Raw genomic sequence first — 16333 nt, forward strand, 5'->3', positions numbered from 1 at the left:
ACTGATAGTGCTAGAAACACTTGCCAACACTTGCCATATTATAATCAAACTGCTATTGTAGCTGTTCAATGTATAGTTTAAAACAGTATTTTGAACTATCCCGAAAACTGCCACTTTTGGCTCAGCACAGATATTGATAGCAATCCTTTAGTAGTAAGGTAACAAGTTGTACTCTTTAGCGATTAACTATAGTCAACCAAGCCAAATAGGTCTTTCATTGCGTGACAGGGGAGATGGTCTTAAGAGTCATTGATGTCCAATCAAGAGAAAGAAATAATACCAAACATTTCAATGGTAAATTCAGACACTACTTTCGGAATGAAGCTGCCTTCAAACCAGCTGATTTGCAAACTGAGTTTTATGGCCGATGTCTGAACGATTTTATGAGAACTATCGGCCAGACTTATTTGACATATTTTACATACAACAAAAAAATAAAAATGCTGCTAACGTCTTTAGTAATTATGATTTGAGCTGTATTTCTTTTTTACAACTAATATTTGTGGTTAGCACATGTGTGCAAACTGTGCACACTGCAAAAAGTTTCTGTTTCTTTAAAGGAAAAATATTCAAAATAGCTACTCATAATAGTTGGTGCTCTGTTGAAAATTTGTTTGGACAATATTATTAAATGGGCTAGTAATAAAAAGATATATTTTAGGTCAGAAAACTATGAAGAAGATATTGAACATCCAGAACAACTTGAAATGAATCAAAATAGAATCAAGAACCAGATAGCAACTGGCAGCGGATGCCAAAAAGATAACAATGCTAAACAATTTTTTTAAGTATTCATTTCGGTTTATGCAAATACTATAAACATTATAAACATTGTTTGTTCAAGTCATGTGCTTTTTAATAAAAAATTGCATAATCTTTTGGTTACCAAAATTTACCACTGTAAACATGTCAGAGCTAAACGTCGAATTCAAAAATCCAAGTACTCGAAAGTATTAAAACCTAGCAACATTCTCAGACACTACGCAGGACATATATTTTCTCTTGTTGCATACACCGTGCTGATTAATGAGTGTTATATGGGTACTAAGTATGTGTGACCTTGAAGCAATGTTATGGGCGGTCTAGCTGGTGTTATCTTTATGACTCATCAGTACTGATCAAGCAGCCTAGCTAAGCAGTCGTCTTGAATTATCCTTGTCAACATTCATACAATAAAACCACCTTGAGGAAACTCCACATTATAACATGGTGTCAGGACATCTATAGTATATAATGTGGATTATCGCTTCTGGATAGTAATGGTAGAGGGTGGTTTGCGAGCTCCAGGTGTCTTTATATCTAATGCTGGTAACCCCAGTGAGACTAGCAGAAGCTGGCACAAATGCTTGAATAGAGGCTTGAACAATTTAACTTTTATATGTTAGCAACAAAGAAGTCAACAAAAGGGGGAGAAATCCAAGTAGCCATACTGTTAACCCTATTTGGACCACAGGGTCAGGAGATATTCCGAACTTTCAATCTTCCTGAAAAAAGACCGCATGGATATTGAAAAGGTTAAGGAGGCATTCACCCGGCACTTTACACCACAAGTAAAAACTATCTATGAACGGTACAAGTTTCATAATAGAACACAGCTTACAGGTGAATCATTTGACAATTTTTTAACTGCACTAAGTGGACGCTTGTCTACTTGCAATATACATGCTGTTGAACAAAATAGTGCTCTGATAGACAGGATTGTATGTGGCATTAACTCACCAGAAGTCAGAGAGGATATATTCAATTTAGATGGCAATCCGGATTTGAACAAAGTCATACAGCTGTGTCGTCGGGCGGAAGGCACCAAACATTATCTTACAGATATGAAGATTGACAAAGAGAATGCTAATATTAATACAGTACAACAACTGACTCATCTAGCTCACAAGAATAAGAACGGCGTCAGGGTAAACAACTGTAAATACTGTAAGTCGAGTCACCCTAAAGGAGCATGCCCTGCATACGGCAAAGAGTGCCGAAATTGCCACAAGATGAATCATTTCAGCATAGCTTGTATGGCACCACAACGTAAGTCTGATGCCAAAGCTGCATATGAGCTAGTAGAGACCATTGGAGATCAGAATGAAATAACTTTTACTGTGAACAACAACAAGAGCCGAAGAGAATGGTGCATCACCGCAAGGTGCAATGAAAAGCCGCTACATCTCAAAGTTGACACTGGAGCTTCATGCAATGTCATGCCTAAAGGGATATTTGACTCTTTATCAGTGCATACACCTCTACAAAAGTATGGCAAGTCATTAGTTTCATTTAGCAACCATGAACTAGATGTACTTGGTAAAGTAACATTGTTGGTGGATGTTAGCGCTCGTTTTGTACCACTAGATTTTGTAATAGTGTCATCAAGTGCTGGTCAGAAGACCTTGTTAGGATTACCAAGTGCAATGGAATTGGGTTTGGTCAATGTCTCAAATACAGTCAGCGATGACCTTGCTAAAGCTTACCCAGATGTGTTCAGTGGTTTGGGGTGCCTCCCATGCAAACATGCCTTGCAACTGAAAGAAAATGCTAAACCAGTAATTCAAAGTGCCAAAAGGGTTCCCTTTAGATTGCGCGATAAGTTGAAAGACACTCTTCAAAAAATGGAACCTCAGGGCACTATAGCCAAAGTGAAACAGGCCACAGATTGGGTTCACCCTATTGTAAATGTATTAAAACCAAATGGCTTACTTAGAATTTGTCTAGATCCTACCCAGTTGAATAAATGTTTACGACATGAACATTTTGCACTACCAACGGCATCAGAAATATTTGCTAAACTATCTAAATCGCGGGTATTCACAACGTTAGATGCTACATCTGGCTTCTTACAGTTGGAGCTAGATGAAGATAGTAGCCTACTCACCACATTTGCCACTCCCTCCGGTAGATACAGGTTTTTAAGGTTGCCATATGGTATTTCTTTAAGCCCAGAGATATTTTGTCGCACAGTTTCTGAACTATTGGAAGATATAAAAGGCGTTGAGTGCTATGTCGATGACCTCTTGATTCATGCACCCACAATGGCTGAACATGAAGCAATCCTTAAATCAGTGCTAGAGAGGTGCCGAGAAAGGAACCTCCGGTTAAATGAGTCAAAGTGTACATTCAGACAAAAGCACATCAAATATCTAGGTCACATAATTGGGGATAGGGTCATCAAGCCGGATCCAGCTAAGACCAAAGCAGTCATTGACATGCCTCAACCACAAAATGTGGAAGATGTTCATAGATTGCTTGGAATGGCAACTTATCTCTCAAAGTTTTGCCCTAATTTGTCAGACATAACCACCCCGCTGAGAGAACTAACCAAAAAAATGTGACTTGGTCGCGGTAGGGCACACATGACGAGTCCTTGGCACAACTGAAGGCTATGGTGACATCCACTCCAACATTGCGAATGTTTGATCCATACCTGCCTATTGTATTATCTGTGGACTCCAGTCAGTTTGGCATGGGTGCAGGGATAATGCATAACGGGCAGCCAATTGAGTTTGCTAGCTGCACACTGACAGACACTCAGAAAAAGTATGCTCAAATCGAAAAAGAATATCTACCAGTTCAGTTTGGCTTATGAAGATTCCATCAATATATATATATATGGTCAACATGTATTGGTGGAAACGGATTATCTTCCACTCATAGGAATCATGAATAAGGGTCCTAATGATATCAGTCCCAGGCTATTGAGAATGAGACTACGCAATCAATTATATGATTACACACTTGTGCATAAACCAGGTAAAGCTCTAGTTCTTGCAGACACACTATCGCGTGCCTTTTTGGCAGATTTATGTGAAAATGCAGAAGCTCTAAGCTCACTAGATACAGAAAAAATCTATTCAGTCACAAGCGGTGTCCTTAGAAACCCAACCTTTAAAGACCGGCTCCTTAGCGCAGTGCAATCAGACAGCACTCTACAAATTCTTAGCAGCTACATACGAAATGGCTGGCCAGCTAAGAGGAGCAATTGCATTGAACCACTGAAACCATTTTGGCAGCAAGATATGATTTGACGACACACGATGGTCTAATACTTAAAAACAGTCAAATAGTCATCTTAGTGTCTATGCGCAAGCAGGTAATACATATTATTCACATAGGACATTTAGGGGTTAGTATCTGCATAGAGAAAGCCAAAAATTCTGTTATCAGGGGCAGATACAGGATGTGGTGTTGAGTTGTGCAACATGCCAGGAGAATGTTAGGGCAAATGCACAATGTGCTTACGAACGATATGACATACTGCAGTATCCAATGCAATCAGTAAGCATAGATGTTTTTCACTTAGCTGGCAAGGAGTGTCTAGTCACGGTAGACAGATATTCTAGATGGCCTACCTGCTGTGAGCTGAAGAGTGCAAAATCAAGTAACATTGTCGAGATACTGCGTAGGCAGTTCCTTGACTTTGGTAGACCTGAGATCCTAGTTTCTGATAATGCTTTGTATTTTACATCATTTGAATTTGAACAGTTTCTAAAAAAACTTGAGATACAGCACATCACATCTAGTCCGTATTATTCTCGCTCTAACGGCCTTGCTGAAAGGATGAATCAAACTATCAAAAGCAGCATGAAAAAGTCCCATGAGTCAAATCAAACATTGTTTGATGTCTTAGCCTCCCTTCAATCTACACCACTGGGGGGTAAATTACCATCACCTTCAGTTCTATTACAGTCAAGAAATCTAAGAAGCAATCTTCAGTTTATGCTTCAACAGCTCAAACTTCAAAATGTAGACATTAACTTCATTGAGAAAGCTTTCAGAGAGCGCCAGTCACAAGATATGTTCAACACAAGCCCGGCTAGGCGACTTATTGAGATGTGTGTGAGCATGAGAGTTTGGTGCCAACTAGGCCATCGGCGTTGGGTAGATGGTGTGATCATCCGGAGAGCAGAGACACCCAGGAGCTTTTATGTGGATATCGGCAAAGGTAGAGTTTTTAGAAGGAACATAAAATTTTTGAGGCCATACAAGGAAACTCCAGCAACCCTGCAATCTTCGCAATTAGAGAATAGAAACATGCGTAATTTTATGGCAGTGGAACATAGAACGGCACAAGGTGTAAACCACAATGACACAAGGTCAGAGGTCACACAGCCTTTAACCTCATCAGATACCTCACAGTCTTCACACACCACCCACCAGCCCAATAGTATTTATCAGTCACTTCCATCTGCGCAAACGCACACAACTAGGTCAGGTCGCATATCCAAACCTCCAGTGAGGTACCCCTAGCCAGAAAACTAATTTTAAAAATTGAGCATGTAACACTAACCTAGTAAGCTGCATCCACCGACATACATTTTAGTTAACTCAGCTCCAAACTCTATTATAAACATTTTCTATTTTTATGCTTTTGTATTCACTGACATTTTAAGTTTTGTTTTACGGTCCTCCCAAAAAGGAGCATGTTATATGTGCACTAAGTATGTGTGACCTTGAAGCAATGTTATGGGTGGTCTAGCTGGTGTTATCTTTATGACTCATCAGTACTGATCAAGCAGCCTAGCTAAGCAGTCGTCTTGAATTATCCTTGTCAACATTCATATAATAAAACCACCTTGAGGAAACTCCACATTATAACAATGAGAATGGCTATTTAGAATCAGATAGCATTAGTGGATATTGGAAAGCAAAATTTTAGATATCATCAGTTCATATATCATTGATATCAGTTTCTACATCGGGATCTACTCCTATATAGATATCAGTTTTTGCTCTACTAGCTACAACATTAGCAGTACTTTATATATAAGAAATGTGAGGACCCAGACTGCTGTTCTAATGCTTTCTTGCAAATTTTGCAATAGAAATGAGTGTGTTTACTTTGACCTTAAACTCACATCCTTTTAAAATACTTTCTTCTTCCTTGTCAAATCTCAGCATATAAGACTCTACATCAGAGAAAGAAAACAGAACTGAAGTTAATTGTCTAATAATGCTTTATTAAAAATTGTTCAAATTCAACACTTCACCTTAATCCATCAAAGAGTTGAGTCTATTGTTTGTTCATCAACCTTATGAAAGGTAAATACACAGGTCTTAGCAGGTGTTGCATCTGGCTTAATTTTAGAGTCATTCAAGTTGTGCCAACCCTCGCTGTTTTGAACACTTTTAGTTAGTTAGCATTGTGACCGCCACGCTGTCAAGTTACTACTCGGTTAAATAAAAGTAATAAAAATGTTGTAAGATCAAGATCAAGCCAGCACAACAATCACTTGTTTCAAAAAATTTCTGTCAGTCTTAGCATTCTTCTGGCTTCACAAGACATTCAATATGTAAAAAGAGAACATGGTAAGTTGAACAGTACTGAAATAACGAATCAAGTTTTATATAAAGTATGACCAAGATATTGGAAGGTTTGATGAGACTTGATCGATGATGTCATACCGAAACATGAGTATCGGTTGGCTGGCAGGTCCAGTCTTTCTGTTATTGACTATGAGCTCTAGTGCATCATTGGAACCTTGGATTGAGAGTCAGGTACAAAATCATAGCGTACAAATATTACTAAAAGCTCTGAAATACAATCAAACTGTTGACTTACCGTTGGATACGAAACAACAACTTGACCAGCTACAAACATTTCTTCAAAGTTTTTCTGGACATATTGTTTTGCTGGTTAGGCAGCAAAACATAACTATAGCATCAGTTCAACTGGCGCCTGCTATGGGAATTGGCAATACAATGGTGATGATAAAGCGATTTAATCCTAAAGCTACATACAGACAAATAAATCCAAAATGTTATTACTCATCTTCAGCAGGAACTCCGAAGGAAGGTTTTTCTTTGTCAGTAAATCTATGCAGTGGAGTTAAGGGCACTTGGAGTAGTACAAAAAAGAAATATTCAATAGAACCTGTAATAAAAGGAAACAGTGTTACTCATAGGCTCATTGATGTACTTCATTTAGAATCCTATGAGGCAAAGAAAGATGGAGAAGAGGTTATATCAAGGCATTACACTTGTTCGCACAAAAGCAAACGGGTTCCTAGAGCAACATATCAGGCTACGGGGCACAATGTAAGCACCCGTTACATAGAGTTGTATGTTGTAATAGACAAAAGTCTATATACACGCATTGGTTCTGAAGATGACACAGTAATGAGAGTCATGAATATCCTAAACTATGCAGGCCCTTTATATAAAAGACTCAACATATTCTTTGCCTTAATTGGCATTGAAATTTGGACAGATGTTGATAAAATACGGTACCAAGAACACAGAGATTCTACAAATGACAATTTAAAATATTCTGCACGTGAACTTCACGAAGAATTCAATCGCTATCGTGCTAATTCAATACTTCCTACAGCTTCAAATGATCTGTCTGTACTTTTTTCTGCTCGAAAATTTGATAGTGGCATCGTTGGTAGAGCAGATAGAATCTGCACTAGCCTAGACAGTGGCATCATTGTCTATGACTTGGATAATAACTTGATTGAGTGGGTTTCACTTACCTTTGCTCATGAAGTTGGACATACACTTGGGATGGAGCACATCAACTTGAATATTACTCCTAGCTGTGGATGTACTTATCCTGACAGACCTGGATTTCATGAATGCATAATGCGTGGCTATAAAGATCGTAAGTATACAATATTTTCTTTTCTACTATTCAATGTTTTAGGAATAAATTATCAAGTGGCCATTTTTGCTTTTTAGATTTTTTATGGAATTTTTTTAATAAATTTCTCAAATCAGTTGCCAAATTAATCTAGTTTATTACTAATATTCTATTTTTTGCTTGAAACTAAAAGTAAAAATAGTACAAATTAAATTGCTTTCAATTGCTTGCCTTTACTCAAAAATGTAGCAAGAAATTGGCTAACAATTTAGCTTTTAGGCATCTGACTTGATCATCTGTATCTAACACCAGCTACATTTGTCCTCATAAGCAGGCGTGTGTGTGTGCGCGCGCGCGCGTCTGCATGGGTGCCTGTATGCATGTCTGCTTGCCTAATCAAATTAGTATTCATCTAAAACTGTTGAGCCACAAAAACCTTACTAGAAAAATTAAAAAATTTACCAGTTGAAGAGGAAGAAAGATGACCTTGTAACTACAGGATTACAAATAATGGCTTTGTAATCAAGTCAAAGCAGTAGACTATGTAACATAAATAAAATAATGGCATCAGAGCAAACTGAACATGTTTGTAATCTTCATGTTTGTTGCTAGAATATTTGGCTTTTTGCCTGAACATAATCATCTCTACCAAGTTTGCTTTGCAGAAGCTTGTCATTACATCAACTTTTGAGTTAGAGTAAATTTTTGTGAATTTTGATTTACAGGTTATAACAACCCTACAGAGTGGTCCGAGTGTTCTCTTGAAAAAGTTGCTCAAGAGTTTGCTAAAGGTCGAGACTCCTGCCTCAAAAATAAACCTACACATTTTGAACCGATTTACAGTGAAGAAACACGCTGTGGTAACTACTTTGTTGAACCAGGTAGGCTTTAGAACATCTCGTTGAGCGTAGCTAGCTGAACAACCATTATTAAAGAGTCACCTTGTAATTAATTAGTCAATTTTGTTAACTAATTAAATAAACTTTGAAAAAAATAGATAAGTATGGATAGATTTGAATTTGCATATTCTGAAAATTGTTTGAAATAACTGTTGAAAAATTGTTGAAAAAATAGCCTGAAAAACTCTGTAAACTGAGTAAAAATCCTGAAAAAAACGCTTTAGTTAGTTGGAACGAGTGTATTCAAGAACAAGGGGCATAAACAATCCATTTTTCGTTTAGATCATTTTCATATTTTTCTGGATGTTCAATACCTTCCATAGGGTCCTTCTACCTCTTTTCCGCACAGCTGAGCTAATCGATATTAGCTTCCAAACAATTTGTTAACAGAGCAAAACTTACTTACGTCAAGCCATTTAAAATATACAGTTCTTGTGCACATAAATAGAAACCACTTGTAATCAAAGTAGTTTTAAAAATTTAGCTTCAAAATATGTATCAGTACAGATTCCAGCATAAATGCTTAAAACTTTTATTACATACATCGAAGTATTAAAACCACGTTAAACAAGCAACTGCTATAGACCTAACACAGTTATTACATAGTTTATTACCTTCATAAGCTAGAGCTAACTATATAAACTTTTACCAGACATTCTAATTACATGCAATAAAACTCATCAAAAAGAGTCTCATCTATCTTATAAACTCTATATAAAAACTATAAAAGTCCTTTAATCATGAAAAACTAGTGGGTTGCTACTAACAGCATTTTAAAGTAAGTAATCTTTTTATTATGCTTAGGTGAGGAGTGTGACTGCGGACCAGCTGCACACTGCCAGAACAGATGTTGTGATGCCAACACTTGTCGTCTTTTTGCTGGAGCTTCCTGTGCCACAGGTACTATAATTATAAGTCAAGCCAGTTAATCTGGTTTTTCTATTTTTGTCTGCTTTGTTTGCCAAAACTACTATCAAAACCCGTGTGAGAGTCCACCTTTATGAAGAGGAGCAGTTGGAAAAAATTAACAAACAAACTTGGTAAAAAAACTGTCAGTGCTAAAGCCAGGTTATCTGTTCATCTTAAAGTCTGATGCATATAATGTACATTATATAATTTATATTATATAATGTGTATTATATGATGTATGTTATATAATATATATTATATAATGTATATTATACCAGATTTTTTTGTTATAAGAAGCCTGCATAAAATTTGGTAAATTTTTAATGTTTTTCAAGTTTTCGCAAATTTTAGTCTGTCATAATAAAACATATCTATCTAAAACTTCAAAAAATTTTGAAATCAGACTTTTGGTTCACGATATATTGGCGATTTTGTGACTTTTCATCGGAATGTGAATACATGTGACAAAAGGACAACATAATAGTCACATGACACTAATGAAGTCAGTGCAACAGCATAATGTGACACCCCATGTTTACAGAATTGCAGGACTATGGTATGCTGCTTTGGTGTTTTGCATTCTTCGCCTCTCTTAGCTTGTCTTTTTTCAGTCCATACTGCAATAATAATTATGGCACCGCTGACTGTTGTTTTCACCTTATTTTTCCTTTATTTTACGCTCTCTAATAGGCCGTGATGAACTAGCCCTAGCAACATCATCACTAGCATCTCCAAGGTTATGTTCATCCCTACTTTTACTATTATCCTCAATATGATTATTGTCAGTCTTTACAACATTATCAGTGCTTACATCAACACTGAAGTCTACTTTACAGTATCATATATTAGAAGAACGTAGGGCATTAGAACGTCAGCAAAAACCTGATATCTTTTACATGCCGCGTAATACTATCCCTTTTGAATGCAGTATTAGAAACTAGGGCTATTAGGGCTGTAACATCGCCTGTCTGCCATACTGATGTACCCCTGCAATTCCGTGGTTTTACATGAACTAAATCTCGCACTCTGTTTGAAGTTAAGTTAGTCTCTCAGCAGTATCTAAAGCTATCAGGGTATCCGATTTATATCTAAATAGTTTCTTAAATGGCGCAATACCATCAGCTTGAGGTGTATTGTTGTATTAGTTCATCATACCACCAACTTTACCTCCTGATCTAGCTGACATTTGTTGGATAGTGCCATGATTGTGCTCCACAACGTCCTTTACTGATGCCTTGTGTGCACAACTGAAGGTACGAGTCACATTTCACTTCTTCAGCATATGGTCAAGTATTTCAAAACCAAAGCTCTCTACTTACATTTATGTGAGCTCCATCGTCCTTACTCCTCAACCAACTTGCCTTTTCAAGTACATTATGATATATTTCAACACAGAGGCCTATTGCTTTGCTACAGGCATCTCAACATACATTTCCCTTTGATGAATCTGCAACACTCCATCCGCCATTAACAGGATCCCTCTTTTTGACTCTATAAGACACTTCAAGTAGCATTGCCATTACCTGACTGGGTATTCTAGCCTTCCATTTACATAAATTTACCTCACATTTCAAGTAACTGCAAGCAGCTCTTAACCACTTCGCTAGTGGGTGTTGTCCAAGATAACTGCCACATATAGACAACACTTACCTTTTGGTTACATTCAGTTCTAGTGCCGGTGACTCAAAATCTTTACAACAGTTAAGCCTACCAGTATCAGAATCACTTACTTGCAAGCCCAATTCTCGTGCACTGTTAAGCTTTGCAATAGCGACTGATGTGGCCTAGCAAATTACAATTGTGACAGCAGATCTGTTTGATGTCTTTTTTTCTTCCAGTAAGTCATTCTCCTAAAACCTGGCTAAAGCTAGATCGAGGGTAACATTTAGCAAATTTGTCAAGTTTCCATGTGACTACAGTTCTGCATACATCGGAGGATGACTCTAATTTAGTTGATAGAACTGACCTTGCTTTTGTGATTATCGCATCAAGCCTCATGCCTTCCACAGCTGCTGTTGCCTTTAGTTGATTTGCTACTTTTGTTGGTAATTCTAATACAAATGCACACTTTAACAATGATTCAGGGTTAGTTTGACCAACGGAATCTGTGTGTCGACGCAAGCCTGACAAGTATACATCCGTGGTTTTTCCATTCTAGGATGTACGCAGACATAGCTGTTCATATGCATTACAACAGTTAACACCGAACGCTGTCAGCAACTCTCTATTTAACTTTGCATAGTCATCCGTTGTTGATTGCCGCAACTGTTCAAATGATGTCAAATCTTCAACTTTCTAAAACTTAGCTATTAACTCCAACTGGCTAAACCACATGATGAATTCTCCCCAAGATTGCCTGCTTTCATACAATTTGATTAAACTGGATAGTTTTACTGTCATTATTTCTGTAACTCATACCCGTTTTAATCGCCAAAATAGTTTGCTCAAACGATTTTAGTGAAGGAGCAACAAGACATGCATTATTGAACACTTGTATTAAAATCACCCAATGAATGATTACAGTGCAAATATGTAAGAGAATAAAAAGGGTTTTGCAATCGCACAAAGATAACTCAGAAGGAAGTTATTACATCACAGTTACTCCAAGTATTTAACTAACCAAAGAAGCAATTGCAATGCACTGAAACCACAAAAAGCTACGTAAGACATTTACTCACAGGCAAAACTGATAACCTGATTTCAGACAGGTGTATAAGACAATAATGACAAGAGTAAGAAAAATGACATAATTACAATATGACGCATACACTCAATAAGACGCTACAATAAGACAAAATACACAACTGTAATAATTTATGACACCTTCACTCAATTATAGGTACACATACATGTAACTAAAGTGTTCTCTTCATTTCCTATTTTACTATTATCTATAATTATTTAGTGAGAAACTAACAGGTAAGAAGATTATTTTAAAATTGCATAAACTAAATTATTAGTGTAAGGCAAACGAATAGTTTACAGTCTATTATGTACATATATATAAACTTTTTTTAAATTAAAATTTACTACCAGTTTCGGCATTTTTTCATATCGCAAATCACTAATAAGATACAGCTACCATAAACATTTATTTGAATGCCATCTCTGTTGGATCGCCACTGTAATATAAGGACTGAAAATCGAAGCCCAGTGACATTTAAATAGAAGATTTATGTTATACATACATTAAAAAGTAATGACAGTGACAATTGCCCCTGCTCATCCTCTCATCAGTATAACAGCATTAAAAAAAGAGTAAAGCTTACTCCATGTTATTAAAAACCAATAAAGAGCAATTCACAATGGTCCTTTTGCATTTTTCTTTATACTTGCACTCTATTTTGTAAATAAAGTATGTCTTTTTGATTTTTGAAGAGGGAAACTGGGATAATTTTAAATTAGTTTTGAATAATCAAAGTTCAATAAGAATGTCATGTTTATGATATAAATTCTTTTGCAGCGCCAGTTTTAAAGACCAATTATTATTATTGTAAAAAATTGCTAGAAGTGTAAAATTTTATATTTTATTAAAAGTTGGTTTAGATTGAGTAGTTAGGCAGTTATAATACTTTTTACAAGCGAGCCTACAACTGTTGTGACAAATTGTAATGACTAGCATAGCACTGTCTTGCAGATGTTAAAATAATTTATATTTAAACCTTAATAAAAGTTGTTTTACTTCCATTTAAGAACATTTCAAAATTTACATATATACAGAGAACAAACATGATAACATTGATAATTTTATTTTGAAGTTAATATTCATGATATCGAACAAATTATAATATAATAAAATGCAAAAATTGGGAAGTTACAATAACATGTTAAAGCATATTTTGAGTCAAACCTTAATGGGATGTACTAAAATGTGGCCACTCTTTTAATAAAAAATCTTACACATATGCAAACAATGTATAGCCTATGAATTTTACATGCATATAATGTAATATGATATAAATAGTTATATATATTTACTTTATGTATTATACCTTATATTAAATTATATATGTTGCTAAACAATAAGACCCAATCCTATTTACTTCTAAAAAAAAATACAGACAGAAATTGAAATTTCACGTTTTCGTAATACCCAAGTACTATTGCTTTGATATGAACAGGTACTTGCTGTGACCTTGATACCTGCACCTTGTTACCTTTATCTACATTATGTCGGGCTTCGCAAGACAATGAGTGTGATTTGGAAGAGTTATGTGATGGCAGCTCGGAGTGGTGTCCAGAAGATAAACACAAACATGATGGCACTTCCTGCTACAACCAAGAAGAGGCTTACTGCTATGGTGGCAAGTGCAACAGCCATAACTCACAGTGCACCATGCTGTACAATGGAACAGATGTTGGCAAATCAAATGACTTGTGCTATGACATATACAACCAGTATGGTATGATTACAATTACTGTATACAAGCCATTAGAAATTTTTGAATCAACTTCCTTTGCAATGATGATACAATTTTCAAGCGGAGTAGTATGAAATACTTTGAAGAATGTGGAAATTTGCAAACTGCTACAGAATCATTGAGTTATGTTGCTAGTTGGAAGAGGGTCTTATGAGGATTATTTATGGGATGTCATGGAGATATATTATGAAAATATTGTGGTGGACGCCGGGCCAATACTTTACACTTCTTGTAAATATTTTATTATATGTTTGTATATATTTTATATGGCTGCAAATATTTGTTTATATGTGTTGTCCTTTTTTATTATAGCCTTGTTACTCGTTATGCTACCAATTGTCGTCGTTTATGTTGTCATATCAACGCACTAGCGAGCCTAATTATTCACATTGTTAGCCGGTGTTCTTACTCGGTCCTGTTAGCCGGAACGGGCGATTTTATTGTATATAAGGGAGCAAGGCTCACTTAGTAGACAGAGCAAATGGCTGTACGCTCCTTGGCTAGTGAAGTTCCTTCGCTAATAAAACAATGAACGAAATCACACGCAATTTATTTCTGTATGAAATAATCTAGATCGTGCCAAGTAAAGGCCGGCAAATTCCTTTACAATATATTATGGAGATGCATTATTGGGATACATTATGGGAATATATTATATGAATACGCTAGCTAAATGCCCGGTGTTGCTCGGATAACATAAGACTCGCAAAGAAAATTTATTTTTGTTTAACATATACCAAATGTTGCTATTCTAACTTTTAAGCTTTCTATCATGAGAAAAGTGTTTTGTGCAGTTTAAATATATTAAAACAAAGAAACAACTGTCAAGGTTTTTAAAGTTTGTCAAAGCACGATAACTTTCAAACTTCATATAATGAGAAAAAATATTGTGGCAGGGCAAGTAAATTAAAGAAAAAAATAAAACAACTATAAAATCGTTTATATGTAAATGTGAAATAATTAGCAAGTGACAGCCAAATTAAGTCTGTTTTGCTACGGTTACAATAAAATATCATTTGGAAATGATACAATTAATAAGAACAGAAAAAAAATTATGAATATGTTGAATTATTAATGACAATTCGTGCATAGAAGTGTAAGTGTATAAAAGAGGTTACTGTTCTAGAACAGAATCTTTGAATACGGCAATACTAGTACTTCTCGATACTGGTACAAATGTAGAAATGAGATATCAGACTGTTTTTGTCTGACTGAATAGAGAGCAAATGTAGAGGCTATTCCTATTGTTTCATTCCTATTATACCTAGAACTACTGCGGTTTGAGGCTGATAGAGGGTTGCCCAGGAAGTCTCCAATGACTACAAGTTTGACTGTTTTAGGCCAAAGAGAAGCGTAATTTTGCAGTGTCTGAACATTACTAATCAGCTACTACAGCTAGACTTGAAATACCACTGAATTGATAAAAAGTCACCCCTCTCCTGCTCGGGTTTCCTGACTCGGGTACAAAACCTTCAAAGACAATGGCCCAATCCACCTGAAGAACATGTTTTTGGCTGCAAAACAGAATTACACTGAGCTTAAACAGGCTGAAGGGTTAGCGAGAAGTAAAAAAAAAGAAAAGAGAAACAGGCCGCTTTTGAGGCTCTAAAAGAATGTGTTTTTTCTGCAGCTGTATTGAGATTCCCAAACTTAAGTCAGCTGTACATATTAGTTACAAATACCAGTAGATGCATGGTAGGGTCAGTAATTTTTCCGGTCCAAGACAGCAGAATGGTAATTGCTTACTTCAGCAAAACTCTGGCCCATGTCGAGAAGAACTAATGTGAAGGTTGTGAAACACTTCTGACAGTACCTATTTGAGTGGCAGTTTCTACTACTCCGGTCTGACCATGTTTCACTTTGCTTGCTGTGCTGGATGAAAGAACTAATCAATCAAGTGGCCCAATAACTGGAAATCATGTCGTAGTTTCAGAACCCGCTGAAGCACCAGGCTGGGTCATGTCATAGAAATCTTGATCATGACAGTTTGAGCTTATTAAGCCAAGAGAGCGTAAACCCACTCAAAAGGTACTCACCATAAAGAGCCAGACCTTACTGAGCAGACTCAAGGAAAGCTTGACGACAGTGTCAGGAGTCACCAGGAATGTGCGCAAAACAGTTGGTTATATAAGCCAACTCACTGCCATTGCAACAGCCACAAATAGGAAGGGTTTACTCAAAACCAGCTGAAGCCACCCTGGGCCTCTGTGACACTACTCAAGTGAAGACTCGAGGTGATGGAGGCAAGGAACTGGTTCAAATGCACTCTACAAACCAATGACCTGTAGCCACCATTTACTGAGCACTATCTTAAAAAAGAGTTCAGCTTTTTTCAGCTGTTTTAGCTGTTTCTCTTTATCGGAGGCACTGATATCACTTCCACCAGGCTTCAATGATGTGCAAACTGCTTGCCAGCTGTGCACCAAGCCACCATTTGGCTAACTCAAGTGTTGGTCCAATCTGGGGCAGGGCAGGATTACCAGTCCCTCCATCTAATCTAGTACTGGCCGGGCCTGAAAGTGACAGTAAGAAAA

This window comes from Watersipora subatra, chromosome 3 (genome assembly GCF_963576615.1).
Source record: "Watersipora subatra chromosome 3, tzWatSuba1.1, whole genome shotgun sequence".
Taxonomy (NCBI): Eukaryota; Metazoa; Bryozoa; class Gymnolaemata; order Cheilostomatida; family Watersiporidae; genus Watersipora; species Watersipora subatra.